The sequence below is a fragment of the Xenia sp. Carnegie-2017 genome, unplaced genomic scaffold (assembly GCF_021976095.1).
Source record: "Xenia sp. Carnegie-2017 unplaced genomic scaffold, XeniaSp_v1 HiC_scaffold_19, whole genome shotgun sequence".
Taxonomy (NCBI): domain Eukaryota; kingdom Metazoa; phylum Cnidaria; class Anthozoa; order Malacalcyonacea; family Xeniidae; genus Xenia; species Xenia sp. Carnegie-2017.
The window spans coordinates 3,250,657-3,266,898 of NW_025813481.1; the positions used below are offsets into that span (position 1 = coordinate 3,250,657).

The window sequence follows — 16,242 nt, forward strand, 5'->3', positions numbered from 1 at the left end:
ACACTGTAGTGACAAAACAGAACATACGTGAGTGTCTACACTGTAGTGACAAAACAGAACATACGTGAGTGTCTACACTGTAGTGACAAAACAGAACATACGTGAGTGTCTACACTGTAGTGACAAAAAGAACATACGTGAGTGTCTACACTGTAGTGACAAAACAGAACATACGTGAGTGTCTACACTGTAGTGACAAAACAGAACATACGTGAGTGTCTACACTGTAGTGACAAAACAGAACATACGTGAGTGTCTACACTGTAGTGACAAAACAGAACATACGTGAGTGTCTACACTGTAGTGACAAAACAGAACATACGTGAGTGTCTACACTGTAGTGACAAAACAGAACATACGTGAGTGTCTACACTGTAGTGACAAAACAGAACATACGTGAGTGTCTACACTGTAGTGACAAAACAGAACATACGTTAGTGTCTACACTGTAGTGACAAAACAAAACATACGTGTCTACACTGTAGTGACAAAATAGAACATACGTGAGTGTCTACACTGTAATGACAAAACAAAACATACGTGAGTGTCTACACTGTAGTGACAAAACAGAACATACGTGAGTGTCTACACTGTAGTGACAAAACAGAACATACGTGAGTGTCTACACTGTAGTGACAAAACAGAACATACGTGAGTGTCTACACTGTAGTGACAAAACAGAACATACGTGAGTGTCTACACTGTAGTGACAAAACAGAACATACGTGAGTGTCTACACTGTAGTGACAAAACAGAACATACGTGAGTGTCTACACTGTAGTGACAAAACAGAACATACGTGAGTGTCTACACTGTAGTGACAAAACAGAACATACGTGAGTGTCTACACTGTAGTGACAAAACAGAACATACGTGAGTGTCTACACTGTAGTGACAAAACAAAACATACGTGAGTGTCTACACTGTAGTGACAAAACAGAACATACGTGAGTGTCTACACTGTAGTGACAAAACAGAACATACGTGAGTGTCTACACTGTAGTGACAAAACAGAACATACGTGAGTGTCTACACTGTAGTGACAAAACAGAACATACGTGAGTGTCTACACTGTAGTGACAAAACAGAACATACGTGAGTGTCTACACTGTAGTGACAAAACAGAACATACGTGAGTGTCTACACTGTAGTGACAAAACAGAACATACGTGAGTGTCTACACTGTAGTGACAAAACAGAACATACGTGAGTGTCTACACTGTAGTGACAAAACAAAACATACGTGAGTGTCTACACTGTAGTGACAAAACAAAACATACGTGAGTGTCTACACTGTAGTGACAAAACAGAACATACGTGAGTGTCTACACTGTAGTGACAAAACAGAACATACGTGAGTGTCTACACTGTAGTGACAAAACAAAACATACGTGAGTGTCTACACTGTAGTGACAAAACAGAACATACGTGAGTGTCTACACTGTAGTGACAAAACAGAACATACGTGAGTGTCTACACTGTAGTGACAAAACAGAACATACGTGAGTGTCTACACTGTAGTGACAAAACAGAACATACGTGAGTGTCTACACTGTAGTGACAAAACAGAACATACGTGAGTGTCTACACTGTAGTGACAAAACAGAACATACGTGAGTGTCTACACTGTAGTGACAAAACAGAACATACGTGAGTGTCTACACTGTAGTGACAAAACAGAACATACGTGAGTGTCTACACTGTAGTGACAAAACAGAACATACGTGAGTGTCTACACTGTAGTGACAAAACAGAACATACGTGAGTGTCTACACTGTAGTGACAAAACAGAACATACGTGAGTGTCTACACTGTAGTGACAAAACAGAACATACGTGAGTGTCTACACTGTAGTGACAAAACAGAACATACGTGAGTGTCTACACTGTAGTGACAAAACAAAATACGTGAGTGTCTACACTGTAGTGACAAAACAGAACATACGTGAGTGTCTACACTGTAGTGACAAAACAGAACATACGTGAGTGTCTACACTGTAGTGACAAAACAGAACATACGTGAGTGTCTACACTGTAGTGACAAAACAGAACATACGTGAGTGTCTACACTGTAGTGACAAAACAGAACATACGTGAGTGTCTACACTGTAGTGACAAAACAGAACATACGTGAGTGTCTACACTGTAGTGACAAAACAGAACATACGTGAGTGTCTACACTGTAGTGACAAAACAGAACATACGTGAGTGTCTACACTGTAGTGACAAAACAAAACATACGTGAGTGTCTACACTGTAGTGACAAAACAAAACATACGTGAGTGTCTACACTGTAGTGACAAAACAAAACATACGTGAGTGTCTACACTGTAGTGACAAAACAGAACATACGTGAGTGTCTACACTGTAGTGACAAAACAGAACATACGTGAGTGTCTACACTGTAGTGACAAAACAGAACATACGTGAGTGTCTACACTGTAGTGACAAAACAGAACATACGTGAGTGTCTACACTGTAGTGACAAAACAGAACATACGTGAGTGTCTACACTGTAGTGACAAAACAGAACATACGTGAGTGTCTACACTGTAGTGACAAAACAGAACATACGTGAGTGTCTACACTGTAGTGACAAAACAGAACATACGTGAGTGTCTACACTGTAGTGACAAAACAGAACATACGTGAGTGTCTACACTGTAGTGACAAAACAGAACATACGTGAGTGTCTACACTGTAGTGACAAAACAAAACATACGTGAGTGTCTACACTGTAGTGACAAAACAAAACATACGTGAGTGTCTACACTGTAGTGACAAAACAGAACATACGTGAGTGTCTACACTGTAGTGACAAAACAAAACATACGTGAGTGTCTACACTGTAGTGACAAAACAGAACATACGTGAGTGTCTACACTGTAGTGACAAAACAGAACATACGTGAGTGTCTACACTGTAGTGACAAAACAGAACATACGTGAGTGTCTACACTGTAGTGACAAAACAAAACATACGTGAGTGTCTACACTGTAGTGACAAAACAGAACATACGTGAGTGTCTACACTGTAGTGACAAAACAGAACATACGTGAGTGTCTACACTGTAGTGACAAAACAGAACATACGTGAGTGTCTACACTGTAGTGACAAAACAAAACATACGTGAGTGTCTACACTGTAGTGACAAAACAAAACATACGTGAGTGTCTACACTGTAGTGACAAAACAGAACATACGTGAGTGTCTACACTGTAGTGACAAAACAGAACATACGTGAGTGTCTACACTGTAGTGACAAAGCACATGAAATACCAAAAAAACTGTAAAGTTTTTGAAACGTGAAGAAAGCGTCTTATTTTTTAGCAAGTTGCTATGCCACAATTGTGTAACTTTGATCAGTTGTGTTTTAATTGTTGCTATATGTCGTATATACTCATACTTTTCTCTAAAATTAATGTTTTATCGCTATAATAATCATATAGGAGTCGTAGTTGACATCAAAATAGGGATTTTTAATTTTCTACCATTGTAAGAGTTGTAAATTTGTATTTTTGTGGTTTGTGTCACAAGCAATGTTTACCGCCAACCAACTACCAAATTTAAAAGCTAACACTGGTATTATCCATTCTCACCCGTTTCATTGTACAACGCTATTTATTCATTTTCAGCAGTTATAAAAGAGAATTTCAAAAATTGTGAGTCTCTTAGCAACTAAATGTTTTTAATGCCCTTCCTCTCTCACTTGACTCGCGTTTCTGGAACTATTACTGTTATCGCACGCTAGTCGTGTTCACTCCTGCCCTTTGAAATAAGCAGGACAGCCGATACAAATACTTGAAATAAACTGCGCTTCTATCGCATAATATTCTGGTACCTGCTTCTTATTGGCATTTTAATACTTAGTTAGTACGACTTTTACTGGTTAGTACTGCCATTTGAAATCAGTAGACCACCGACCAACGCTTGTAAGTATAAAGTAATCACTAAAAAAATACTACGTTTTTGTTTGTGCTTTTAATTTTTATAAATTATTTTACAGTGGTTTATTAGCAAGTAACTGTAAAAGATCCTATGTCACTATTCATTTCCTATAAAAAACAGATACTAACCAGCTGCTGACAAAATATAACTCATATTTCACATTCAAATTTTCGTTGATTTGTTGAACATCCGAATATGTCTAAATACCATTGTTAAAACAAACTATTAGATATTTTTGAATTTGACCTATGAAATGTATAGTTTGAAGAGGTTTTTTATTTGTCATACAGTTGGTTAGTCTATTTCGTTTGAATTGTTACAATACTGTTCAAAATTTCTTTTTTCTAAACTAAAAATGTGTAATAGAAAACGAAGTTCCTGCACATATCATCTGTACATTTCATCACCTTGATGAATGGTGCAAAATTTAACATGACGTCGTTCATATATTTTGCTGGTTGTACATACCATAAAAATCTTGATATCGTACACACATAAGAATATAGAAGCTCTCTGCTTTGCTTGCAGCAATTATTTGCAAACGTTTTTTTTTCAATTGCAGCAAGAGTTGGAGTTTCTGGTTAACCTAATGTACCATTTGATAATTAAACTTTCATAAAATAAATGACAAATAGTAAAATTGATAGAAAAGTTTACAAAGTTAGTCAGAATTGCTGCAGACATAACACACCTTCCTTGCTCTGCTTAACTACAGTGAAATTATTAAAAATAGCATAATATTTGAAAGCATTTATTCGTTCTAAAAATTAGGAACTGAGCACTCTAGCTACGTGACGTTAAAGTAACTAAAAAATACAGCGTCTTCAATATGTTGAGAGTTTGTTATAACTTATAACGAACTAATGATTCTTACTGTTAAAATGTATGAGAAAATTTTCTTGTCTGTTTTGTGTTCCTGCGTCCTAAGCAAAGTTTGAAAACATCTCATATAAGATATATTAAGCTTTTTTGCATCAGGATTCTAGTTTTTTCTATTCTGACAGTAATACTTGTAAATTTTCCATATATTTATTCACACTACACAGCGCGCTGAGATAATACTCAAAAAAATCTTTTTATCAGTGTACTTCCTGCTGTGATCTTTTTAAACATCAAATTGCAAATGAAATGTGATCCTTAGATCATATTGCAAAACAGGTATTCGACACAGTTTGATGGTTATAATCTGAGGCGTACAAAAACGACGACAATATCAAAGTTTGTCATCTTGTTAAACACTCAAAGCTCGTCAAATTGATTGTAAGTTTTTCATACTAAGTTGTATTGTATTATATGCACTAGACTATTAAATGCTAGCTACGCGTCAAGATGTTACTGAGTTGAATATAAGTAAAATGTTTAATAAAATGTTTAATCTTCTTTCTATATGTCGTAGTTGCCCTCAATCATCGAACCATCTACATCATTAGCGGTGGAGATATTTTCCGCCAAAAACGTAGCTAAATCAGAAAAATATGTGGAAGCGATAAACATACAGAGTAAAACGTTTCTATAGACTTTAAGGTTTTCGCTGATATTACCACCATTAATAAAGTTATGTGTCTATGGAAATCTTACAACATGGTTATTTACAAGTTTAGATTACTCACGTTTCTGCTTGGGTCGAACTTATTCATACTTTCTCAGGTTAAAGCTAAAGGCGACAGTATAAATATATACTGGTGGGCTGAAGTTGACACGCAAGCAATTTTTTTCACGCTGATCGTACACTGTTCTTAAATTGGACCAAATATTTTGTATTGGTCAGTGGCGTGCGGTCATGCAAGCGTAGGCAAGCGCCGCTTGCCTAAGCATTTTACAGAACAAAAATTTTTTGGATCAATCTCTGAGCAAAATCAGTTTAAATTTTTCTGTTCTAAACAATGTCAATGTAAACTTTTGTCTAAAGTGTCTTTACAGTTGAAATGCTTGCTATTTATACGCGATTTACTGTCGTGGTTTTCGGTTTCACTTTGCTACACTTGTAAGATGAGTCAAGTGGATTAAATACACCTTAAAAATTTCTTATTTATTAACCAAGGCAAGCGCGCTTGCCTTCGGAGCTCAATTTGAACATTTGCGCATGCGTTAATCTAGATTTGGAGGCTTCTTATTCGAGGAATATCGATACGAATCGCTTGATAGCGATTGGTCAACAGTCTTGTACGCTCGCAATTTTAAACACATATCAGCGCACGAATAATATTCGTATATTCAACACATTGGACATCCGAATTATTCACGCCGTTAATGTTATCGTTTATTAAAAGATGACTGAGAGCGAAAGGTAATGCTCTGATTTCTAATTCAAAGTAGTAGGTGCTTTACTGGTTATTTTATTATTTTCTGCGCACAATGTGCGTAAACAAGCAGGGCCGCAGTCTGCAGAGATATCGAAATGCACGCAAACGTGTGTTGTGGTAAAGTATGACTAGCATTATGACCAAAACACTATGCTCTTGTCAGTCTTGTGTCGTTGAATTCGTAAATTAATGACTAAAATAAAAGGTACAAGATACTAAATAATAAACACGACTCTCCGATATTCTGAAACGTACGAGTCAGTGCCAGACACATTTTGAAGAACGGGAGAACACGTTGCCATGACGTCATTATACCAAAATATAAACATTAAACAACGCCATGGCCTCAGTTTGTAACACACCGTGCCAATTTTGTTCGCGAAACTGGCTGTTCTTAATTGTTATAATCACGACTGCTACAATACATTTCGCGCCTATTGTCTTGCAATTTATGTATGTAGAAGATATTATCTGTAGCATGTAATACAAGATTATGATATTGACAAGAGCTTCCTTTTGCGTAGTAGTTTTGATATTTGTATCCGGTAGATATCATGTAACTGATGTAAGGTATAAATAAGATTGATATTCCTATAAAATATATAGCATAGGAATTTTCATCCTTTTATGTTCTACTTCTACATTCGGTATTTTCACGACACCTGTACAACATGACTGAATGCATTGTGGAATCACTGTTATCCCGCTCATTTGGATTGAGACCTTTTCCGAGAAACGAGAGATCGTCGAAGGTGGCCGTCCCACTCCTGAGTTGCAAGGACTACATACAACATCCAAGCGAAGTGGTAAAGTCTTTATTCGAAGTTTTCAGACGTCAAATTACGACAAGTGCAAATGGCTGGCTGGCTCCTCAAAATTGAATAAGTTATTTTGCTGGCCGTGTCTTTTGTTCAACTCAACAGACAAGACAGTCTGGTGCAAGAAGGGATACGATGATTTGGCCAACCTGTGTAATGCCGTCAACAGACACGAGAAAACGAAGAGACACTTGTCCAGTTGCCTAATGAATGCCAGTTTTGGGCGTACACGCATCGACATGCAGCTAGACGAACAGGCCCGTCAACACATCTTAGCTCACAACTTGATGGTGCACAAGAATAGAGAAGTACTTCGCCGTTTCATTGATGTTGTTTGCTTTCTCCGCAAACAGGAACTTTCTTTCAGAGGTCGGGTGGAGCTGGAGGAGTCTGCCAACAGGGGCAATTACGTCGAATTGATAAAACTGCTAAGTGCATATGACCCCACGCTTGAACAGCATCTTCATACAGCAACCGTGTTTTCTGGACTTTCTAATCGTATCCAGAACGATTTGATTGTTGCTGTCAAGGACGTTATGTTGAAAGCAATAAAAGATGAAGTGATGAGGAGCCCATTTGTCGCTATTTCCCTGGATGAAACCTCTGACGTTAAGACCTTATCGCAGCTAACAACTATAGTTCGCTATGTCAACCCAGATGGTAAAGCTGTGGAGCGCTTTCTTGGATTTACCGATGTAAGTGAGGATAGAACTGCGGCTAGACTGAAACAAGAAGTCGGTAAAACCCTGAACGAGTACGGATGCGGCGAAAAACTGATTGCCCAAACGTATGACGGTGCGAGTGTGATGTCAGGAGAACTGTCCGGTTTGCAAACACGAGTAAGAGAAGACTATCCACATGCTTTTTTTATCCACTGTTGCGGACACGCATTAAATTTGGTCCTTGTTCAAGCTGTCTCGTCAACTAAAGAGTGTCGTATATTTTTTAAAACCGTCACTGGTCTTTCATCCTTTTTTCACGCCTCGTCCAAGAGAACATACCTGTTGGACACAGTTGTCGGCAGACGCATTCCCACTGGAACAGCTGTTCGATGGCACTATTTACAGCCGGAATTTTCCCGAACGAGAGCTGCAATCGTTGCAAGATTCATATGGAACATTCTTTAATCTTCAAGCACTAAAAAGTGAACTAATCGTTGTATACGCATCTGCCGAGCTCAAATCGAAACCTGTTTTTGATATGATATCAAAAATAATCGAACTTGACTTGAAAGCCTGTTTTCCAGAGGTGTACCGATTATGTCAGCTCATTCTTACTATGCCAAGTACGTCCTCCTCTGCAGAAAGATCATTTTCGGCTCTCAAGCGTATCAAAACGTATCTTCGCACTACACAAGGGCAAGAGCGACTTTCTGCATTGGCTACAATTTCAATCGAAGGAGATGTTGGTAAGTTTGCAGGGAAGCCACGATTCTATGAGGACGTTATAAAGGAGTTTTGCGCAAAGGAAAGACGGATGGAGTTTACATTTAAGTAAATCTGTTGTAGGATTTTGGACTATTTCGTTCTGTTACTTCTTCACTACAATAGAAATGCACGCGTAGCCATTTACTTAAAACGACTTTATATCACAATACCACATGTAATACTTTTAAACCGTAATTGTGATATATACTCTATAAAAGTTTTTGAATTTTTTAGATTTTTTCAATACTGTTTCAGTCATGACAGATACGTTTTTTTCGACAAAGTACTCCCAGAAATCGCGGGAAATGCGCTCCAGTAGCCTTCAAAATCCAAAAATTTTCTGGGGGAGCATGCCCCCAGACCTCCTAGATAGGTTCGCGGCTTGCCGCGAAGCTCACCCCCAGCGCTTGCCTATTAAATTCGGTCACCGCACGCCACTGTTATTGGTTGATTCAGAAGTTTGGTTTAGTGAACAGTAATTTACTTTGCATTTAGGCTAGAAATTAATATAATTCGTCAACAAATTAAGGGCCTGTTCACACTTAGCTCACTTTAAGATCGATCCGAGAAGATCGATCTGAGATCGATCTTGTGAATGACCAAGCTCAATTTTGTGAGCGTTCACACTTATCTGGCGCTACACGGAGCCGAGCTAGTTTCCTTGACAACAAAGTGTAGTATTTATATTATTGCAATCCAAATATGGCGGACGAAGTGATCGCAACCATTTTCAAATTACATTTGAATACCACAAAAAGATGCGAATGCGTCGTGTAAGAAGAAAGAAATATTTTTTGAAACTGAGAAAGCAGCGAAGTAAAAGAAGGGACGGCCTGTTTTATTTTTGGTTTATTGGCGCTCTAGGAAATAAATTAATGAGTGAAAGACGTTTCTGGGTGAATGCAAGCAAAGGCACCGGTTTGTTCTGGGAAAAAACTATCGATATGTGGAAAGATGATGGGTTGTGGCTAGAAAATTTTCGTATGTCTAAGGGAACATTCGATTTCATTTGCAACAAGATCAATGACACTCTTGCGTGAAGATACAAATTTCAGAAAGGCTATCCCTGTGCCAAAAAGAGTAGGAATTTGTCTTTGACACTTGGCTACCAATGAAGATTTGCGTTCTTTAGCTTGGCGTTTTGGTATAGGAAAAAGTACAGCCTGTGAAATCGTGAACGAGGTTTGCCAAGCTATTGTTGACGTGTTACTGCGTCTTGTTATCAAATGGCCAACGGGCGATAGACTGCAGAGTATCGTTGATGCCTTTCTAACGACATGGGGCTTCCCTCAATGCGCTGGAGCCATTGATGGCACTCATATTCAAATTGTAGCACCTTCAAATTCTGCACAAGATTACTACAATCGAAAAGGATTCTACTCTATTGTAATCCAAGCTGTTGTTGATCATCAATACAGGTACCAAAACGTACTGCTTTTGTCAAGGTTGACTTAATAAGTTTTTGCCTCCCTGTTATGCAACTGGCATTTTTCACCTTCTAACAGTTTTTAGATCCCATGGGGGGGTTCAACAGTGATGTAAAATAGGTTTCTTATTATTTTAGACATGTGTTTCAACCAGTTGAGTAAGCAAGTTACACAAAGTGAATTAAATTACACACACTTAAAAAGTAAAAAAATATATATTTAAAAATTTTGAAGATTCACTGACATTTGCATAAAGTGGCCAGGTCGAGTCCATGATGCAAGAAAAGCTGAAGCAGGAAAACTTTTCCCAAATGTAAGTTTTCTGTTCTTATAATGAAAAGCTTATCTTAGGTCAGAGGGAATTTTAATGCATTTTTGATAATAGCCACTAAAAAATTCATGGTCTTGATATACTCTAGGGAGGAAAAGAGATATGTGGTTGCAATGTACCATTCATGCTTATTGGTGATCCAGCATATCCACTGTTACCATGGTTGATGAAGAGGTATCCTAACGATGGCAATCTCAGTCCTGCTCAAAAGAAATTTAATTACTACATAAGTCGAGCAAGGCAAGTCGTGGAGTGTGCATTTGGCCGTTTAAAAAACAGGTTCAGATGCCTACTTAACAAGAATTATACAAATTTAGATCATTTGCCTATGAAAATTGCAGCATGTTGTGTTGTACACAATATTTGTGAGAGTAGAGCTGACAAACTTTTTGCAGATTATGTTGAACTTATCCCTGCAGGGGCGGATCTAGGATTTTTCAAACATCAGTCATAAAACGTCGAAGGCGCTCCGCACCTGGGGGGGTCTGAGGCATTCTCCCCTGAGAAATTTTGAATTTCAGAGCCTTGAAAATGCCATTTTCAGCGTTTTAGAGCAATACAAAATGTATTTGTGGGCATCGTTTTGCGTAAAACAACACATTTTGCTTACGTTTTAAAAAAAAAAATGAAGTGAACAATACTTGAATGTTTTGCCAAATATTTAGGCTCATTATCATGCCAAATATATGGCTCATTAGCATGTCTAGGAACGTAAAATTTATTTTACAATAATGCTATTCAAAAACAGATATAGTCTTTAAAATTTCTACCAAGTTGTCAGGCATAGACCCCCTAGAGACCCCCATTCAAACCTCTATGTAATGAGAGTTAAGTTAGAAATTTGGTACTACAAGTGACAGTTCATAGATATAGAAAAGCTCAGACTTCAAACCATGCAAGTTTATTGTAACCCTTTACCCATCTCCACATCAGTGCCAGCAAATTCACCTTTTGAGAAAAACTCAAAATTTTTTCTGCCAAAGATTAAGCAAAATTATCAGAGTGAAAATTTGCAGTTAAGGACAGCTTAATGCCATAAATGTTTATTAGGCATTTCACTAGACTATTATCTCCTGTAAGTATATGCAAGGTGTGCTATATAGCAATCACTAGTAGCATTGTATTTGCAAATACAAACAGAATGTAACCAACATGTCTTTAATTATATAATTACATGAATGTTAAAATTGGTTCATGTGTCATGCTTACTGGTTATGATAAATATCTTTTCATATGATCAAAGCTTGTTTAAATGTAAATCTGAAATAATTTAGTTTAGAAATTATAATGATCATCAGAAAAATTACCTAGTGATCATGAAAAATACTTTGCTGTTTTGCCAAATTTCAAGGTTTATCTGCATACATAGAAAGACATTTTTACTTTATAGAAAATGCTTTTCATACATCAATAGCCCTTTGGAATTTATGGCAAACAATCTGGTATGAGCCGTAGATTAACACACCTTTACATCTCTACATGAGGTGTTCAGTTAGAAAAGGGGACAATATGTGACATGGGACAACATTTCATGTATGTGAAATACTCAGGTTTAATACCATTCCAGTCAAATTGTCAAAATAAAAGCTTCATGGATCAGAAGACTCAAAATCACAGGTTATAGTAAACAGCTTCTCATGTAATCAATGTTAGTTTTCTCAAATCTTAAACAATATGTAGTATAACTGTCCAATGATTGAATGATCAATGATCATAAACTGAAAAGCCCCAAACATTTGTTTATGATAAAGTAAATAATAGTATGGCGCCTTATGGCTACAGATTTTTTGTCCATTGAAATATATTTGCAGGAATGTAGGATTTCGCTGCCATATAACGGCCACGATTCCCCAAGCACTAAAGAAATCATAGCTAAAAGTCCTTCGTCAACAACAATTTTAGAAGCATCAATCTGCTTACCATACGCCATATTGACATAAATCGCATCACACACTCGCATAATTGACTTTGATATATTACATTCATGCATACACTTCACTTGTCCTTTACTTACGATTTTGGATGTAAATTTCTGCTGATAAAACTCAAAACAATGTTGGCTTTCTTTTGAACATCAATGACTGAAATGTCGCTCGCGAGATCGTCTTTGCCAAGCATTTACAATTTATCCATAAATTTTCACCCTCTTGAAAAATTCACAGTTTGGACAGCAGCATTCATGTCAATATATGAATTTGTAAAGATTTCCATAAATTCCATCTGATTGTAGTTTAGTTTCTATCATGCTTATAAAATTACTATGAAACGATCAAACATTCAATTCAGACAGTGAGCTTGACTATGTTAGTTCAGTTGGCTATCAGTCGAAATCCGTCAAACCAATCACAATAAAGCAAAATTCAAATGAACCAATTGTAAGATAGCAATTGGACTCCCTTATACGTCCGGCCACCTTATTATCAGTCGAGACCATTCCAGACTGTCCACTGATCTGGCTATTGACCAATAAAATAAGCGTTTTGACGTTCATAGACTCCTTTATCCGTCGAACCAGTCAAGCCACCCCGCTTATCAGTCGGTTATTCCAGGTCAATTAAAATTCAACTGATCTGGTTACCAACGAGATATTCATTGGATTAGTCATTAGTTTTCAATAATAAATAATGCGGGATTTTTATCACGAAGTAAATGCGATAAGAAAATAAGAATAATTAATGAATTTTTAATTAATATGAATAGGTAATTTTTGAATTTCAAACATCAGTCGCGCGACGGATTTGACATACTCTAGATCCGCCCCTGTATCCCTGATGATGAAATTTCAGAATTTGTTTTACAGAATACAGATGCAAGTGCAGAGCAAATTAGAAATTCTTTAACTGAGTTTTTGATAACACAATAAGCTGATGATAGCTAAATTACTCATGTTTTTAAATTAAATCAAAGTTTGTAAAATGTTTGTTGACTTTCAGCATCATGGTGAACATTGTAGAATGGTTGTTGCACAGGCTGAGACCTCATTGCTATTGCATTTGCAAGAAGTGACATTGACTCCTTATAAACATTAAGCTCTTCCTTTCGCAACTCTCGCTCTTTTTCTGCTTCTTTTTTCATTTCTGACAAAAACATTTCATCAGACTCCTTGAGATATTTGTTATGCTCTTTCATTGCATTCTCGAATGCCACTTGCATGCTGGAGGGCTTTGCCTTTCCCCTTGGTATTCTTTTCCTTGGCACTGATTTGTTTTCACTTTGAGATGGTAGGGATTCCTCAATTGCTTCACTAGGTAACTACTCGTCTGCATTACTGACATCTACATAACGTATCTCATAAATGTTACGACGTAATAAAACAAAATAAAGTACACGCATGCAATGCCCTACTATTCACCTGCTTCAATGTAATCGCAATATGGGCAAACAAGTCTGTCATCATCAGCGTATACTGCAGTGCTGTTTCCAGCATGGGCTCCTGCTGACCTAAGCTCCACAAACTCATCGCACTGAGGACATTTTTTTTCAATGATCCTCCCGTGTCCGTATTTTCTTGTAAGCTCGTCTGCTATGAAACGCAAAACCAATATTTTCATTTGCAAAAAACCACTCGATATCAACTCATCCACGATAACTTACCATCATCATCATGCCCGTTAATGCTTTTTATTTCAGCATCAGCTGATGAACACGTTGATTCATCAGATGTATCGATGACGTTTTTTAGACCCTTTGCTTCTGGTCTGTCACCCAAGAAATTGTCCATAACGTTAAAGAATTTAGGTTCCTTGCCTCTCCCAGCTCCTGATCGTGATAATTTGTCTTTAAACTTTTTGTATTCAGATTTCATATGCTTAAATTTAGTTCTACATTGCGTCCAATCACGATCTATCCCTTTTTTCATTATAATGCTGATTTTTTATAAATATCAGCGTTTTTGTGGGTACCTTTCAACTTTTGTTGAATTTCTTCTGTACCGTACGCTGAGAGGAGGGCTAAACAGTGTTTTTCTGACCAAACCTCTCGTTTTTGCGCCATTTTCCAAGCTTTTTTCTCTGTTTTGATTTTGAGAAAAATGTCCGCGTTTTTGCGGAAACGGCATGGGAGCGAAACTGTTCTATCGAAATAAGCTCACTTACGTTCACATATAAACCGGATCGATCTCAGATCGATCTCAGACCACCTTTCGAAGCGAGCTGACTGAGATCGATCTCAAATTTTAGCGAAGGTTCACACTTAGCTCGCTTTACGTTAGATCGATCTCAGATCGATCTAAACGACCAGTGTGGACTGGCCCTATAAGTTGTTAAATCAAAGATGGTATATTTATCAAATTTTGAAGGTTCTGAAATAGTTTACATACGGAATAAGATAAATAAAGATAAGCAAATGTTTGAAGGAAATAAGTCGTTTTAAATGGTCATTGAAAGCTGAAAAGCCTTTTTTTGAGTATTGTATGTTGTGCATTAAATCAATCTTGACTGATATTTATGCAAATTTGCAGAGTAACCACAAATTTTGCGAAATTTCTGTGTGCAAAAGATTAGAAAGAATTGTATTGGCCAGTATATCTTTGATATCTGGCGCATGGAAATATATTTTAATGTTACAAGGAAGAATTTGCTTTTAACATCTAACTAATAATTGATAATAATAGTCAATAAAATAAATGGTTTGAGCCCGGGAGTAACGTTACATGTTTGTAGATCGTTTAGGTTATACTATATACTAGTGTCTTTTGATGTGAAATCACTGTTCACCAGTATTCCACTTAATCTGGCACTTATTTGTACAAATACCCTCATTACAAACACCACGGACGTACTGCCATTACCGACAGAAGACATTATGGACCTACTGGAGCTCTGCCTCACCTCGACTTTATTCCAGTACAAAAGTACACACTACAAACAATTACATGGAACAGCAATGGGCTCACCCGTTTCTGTTTAGTTGCTGAAATTGTAATGCAATCTGTTAAGGAACAGGCGCGCACGACTTACAAACATGCACTACCTTTTTGGTTCCGCTACGTATGCAAAAGATTAGAAAGAATTGTATTGGCCAGTATATCTTTGATATCTGGCGCATGCAAATATATTTTATTGTTTCAAGGAAGAATTTGCTTTTACATTCAACTAATAATTGATAATAATAGTCAAATTTAACAGGTAAATTTCCCAAAATTAACTAGACAACAGAGTTGGAAAGTTCTACAGAGGCAAGTAGAAGCAATATGGAAACAACAACTGAGAGCTCAGATAAATCTGTGCATTATTATAAGAAGAAATCAAACTCATACAGCAGTTAAGCAGAAGCTATGTCATTTTTTGAAGAAGGAAATCTTAGTATGAATAATGGTGATTATGGAACAGCAATTGAAAACTACAAAAGATGTTTGAAAAATGCCGACAAGAATAACGTCAAAATGATGGTTTATTTTGGTCTTGGTAACGCTTACACCCTCTGTGATAATTGGGAGGAAGGATTAAACAGTTTTAAACATTGCTTAAAGTTTTCGTCTAAAGTTAAAAGTGAATATTTTGAACATCAAGTGTACCTTGGCCTGGGGAGTGTTCATTCTACCATTAAAAGGTTGGAGGAAGCCATGAAGAAAGATGAAATGGAATGTCTCTGCCATATTGCATTGGGAGGATTGAACAAGTTGGTTGAAAATTATGAGAAATCTTTGGAGCATTATAGAAAAGGATTCAATTTTTTTGATTTTAAAGACCAAGAAGAAGAAATGCAACCTCGACAACGGAAAGAAAACCACCAAGGAAATCAACAAGAACAAAGTAAACGGCGTGAACGACCGCGACGACCAAGAAAAGTTGGCGGTATTAACGTTGGTAAAGATTTCTTGAAGAAGTTGAAGAACTTGTCAATTGTTACTTCAGCTGGAATTGTCAGTGGAGTGTTGGTTGTTTTATGGGAATTAGCAGAATTGTTTGATAAACTTGAGCAATTTAGGGAAGCAGCAGATATTTATGAAATTTATCTGAGGATTGTCACAGAAGATGAAGATATAGAA

General features: G+C 37.0%; 1 protein-coding gene across 1 annotated transcript in view; it reads left to right on the forward strand.

Annotated features, from left to right (window-relative positions):
• LOC124438771 overlaps window positions 1–16,242 on the forward strand; it is a 134,078-nt gene that overhangs the window by 83,241 nt on the left and 34,595 nt on the right. The window lies entirely within an intron of this gene.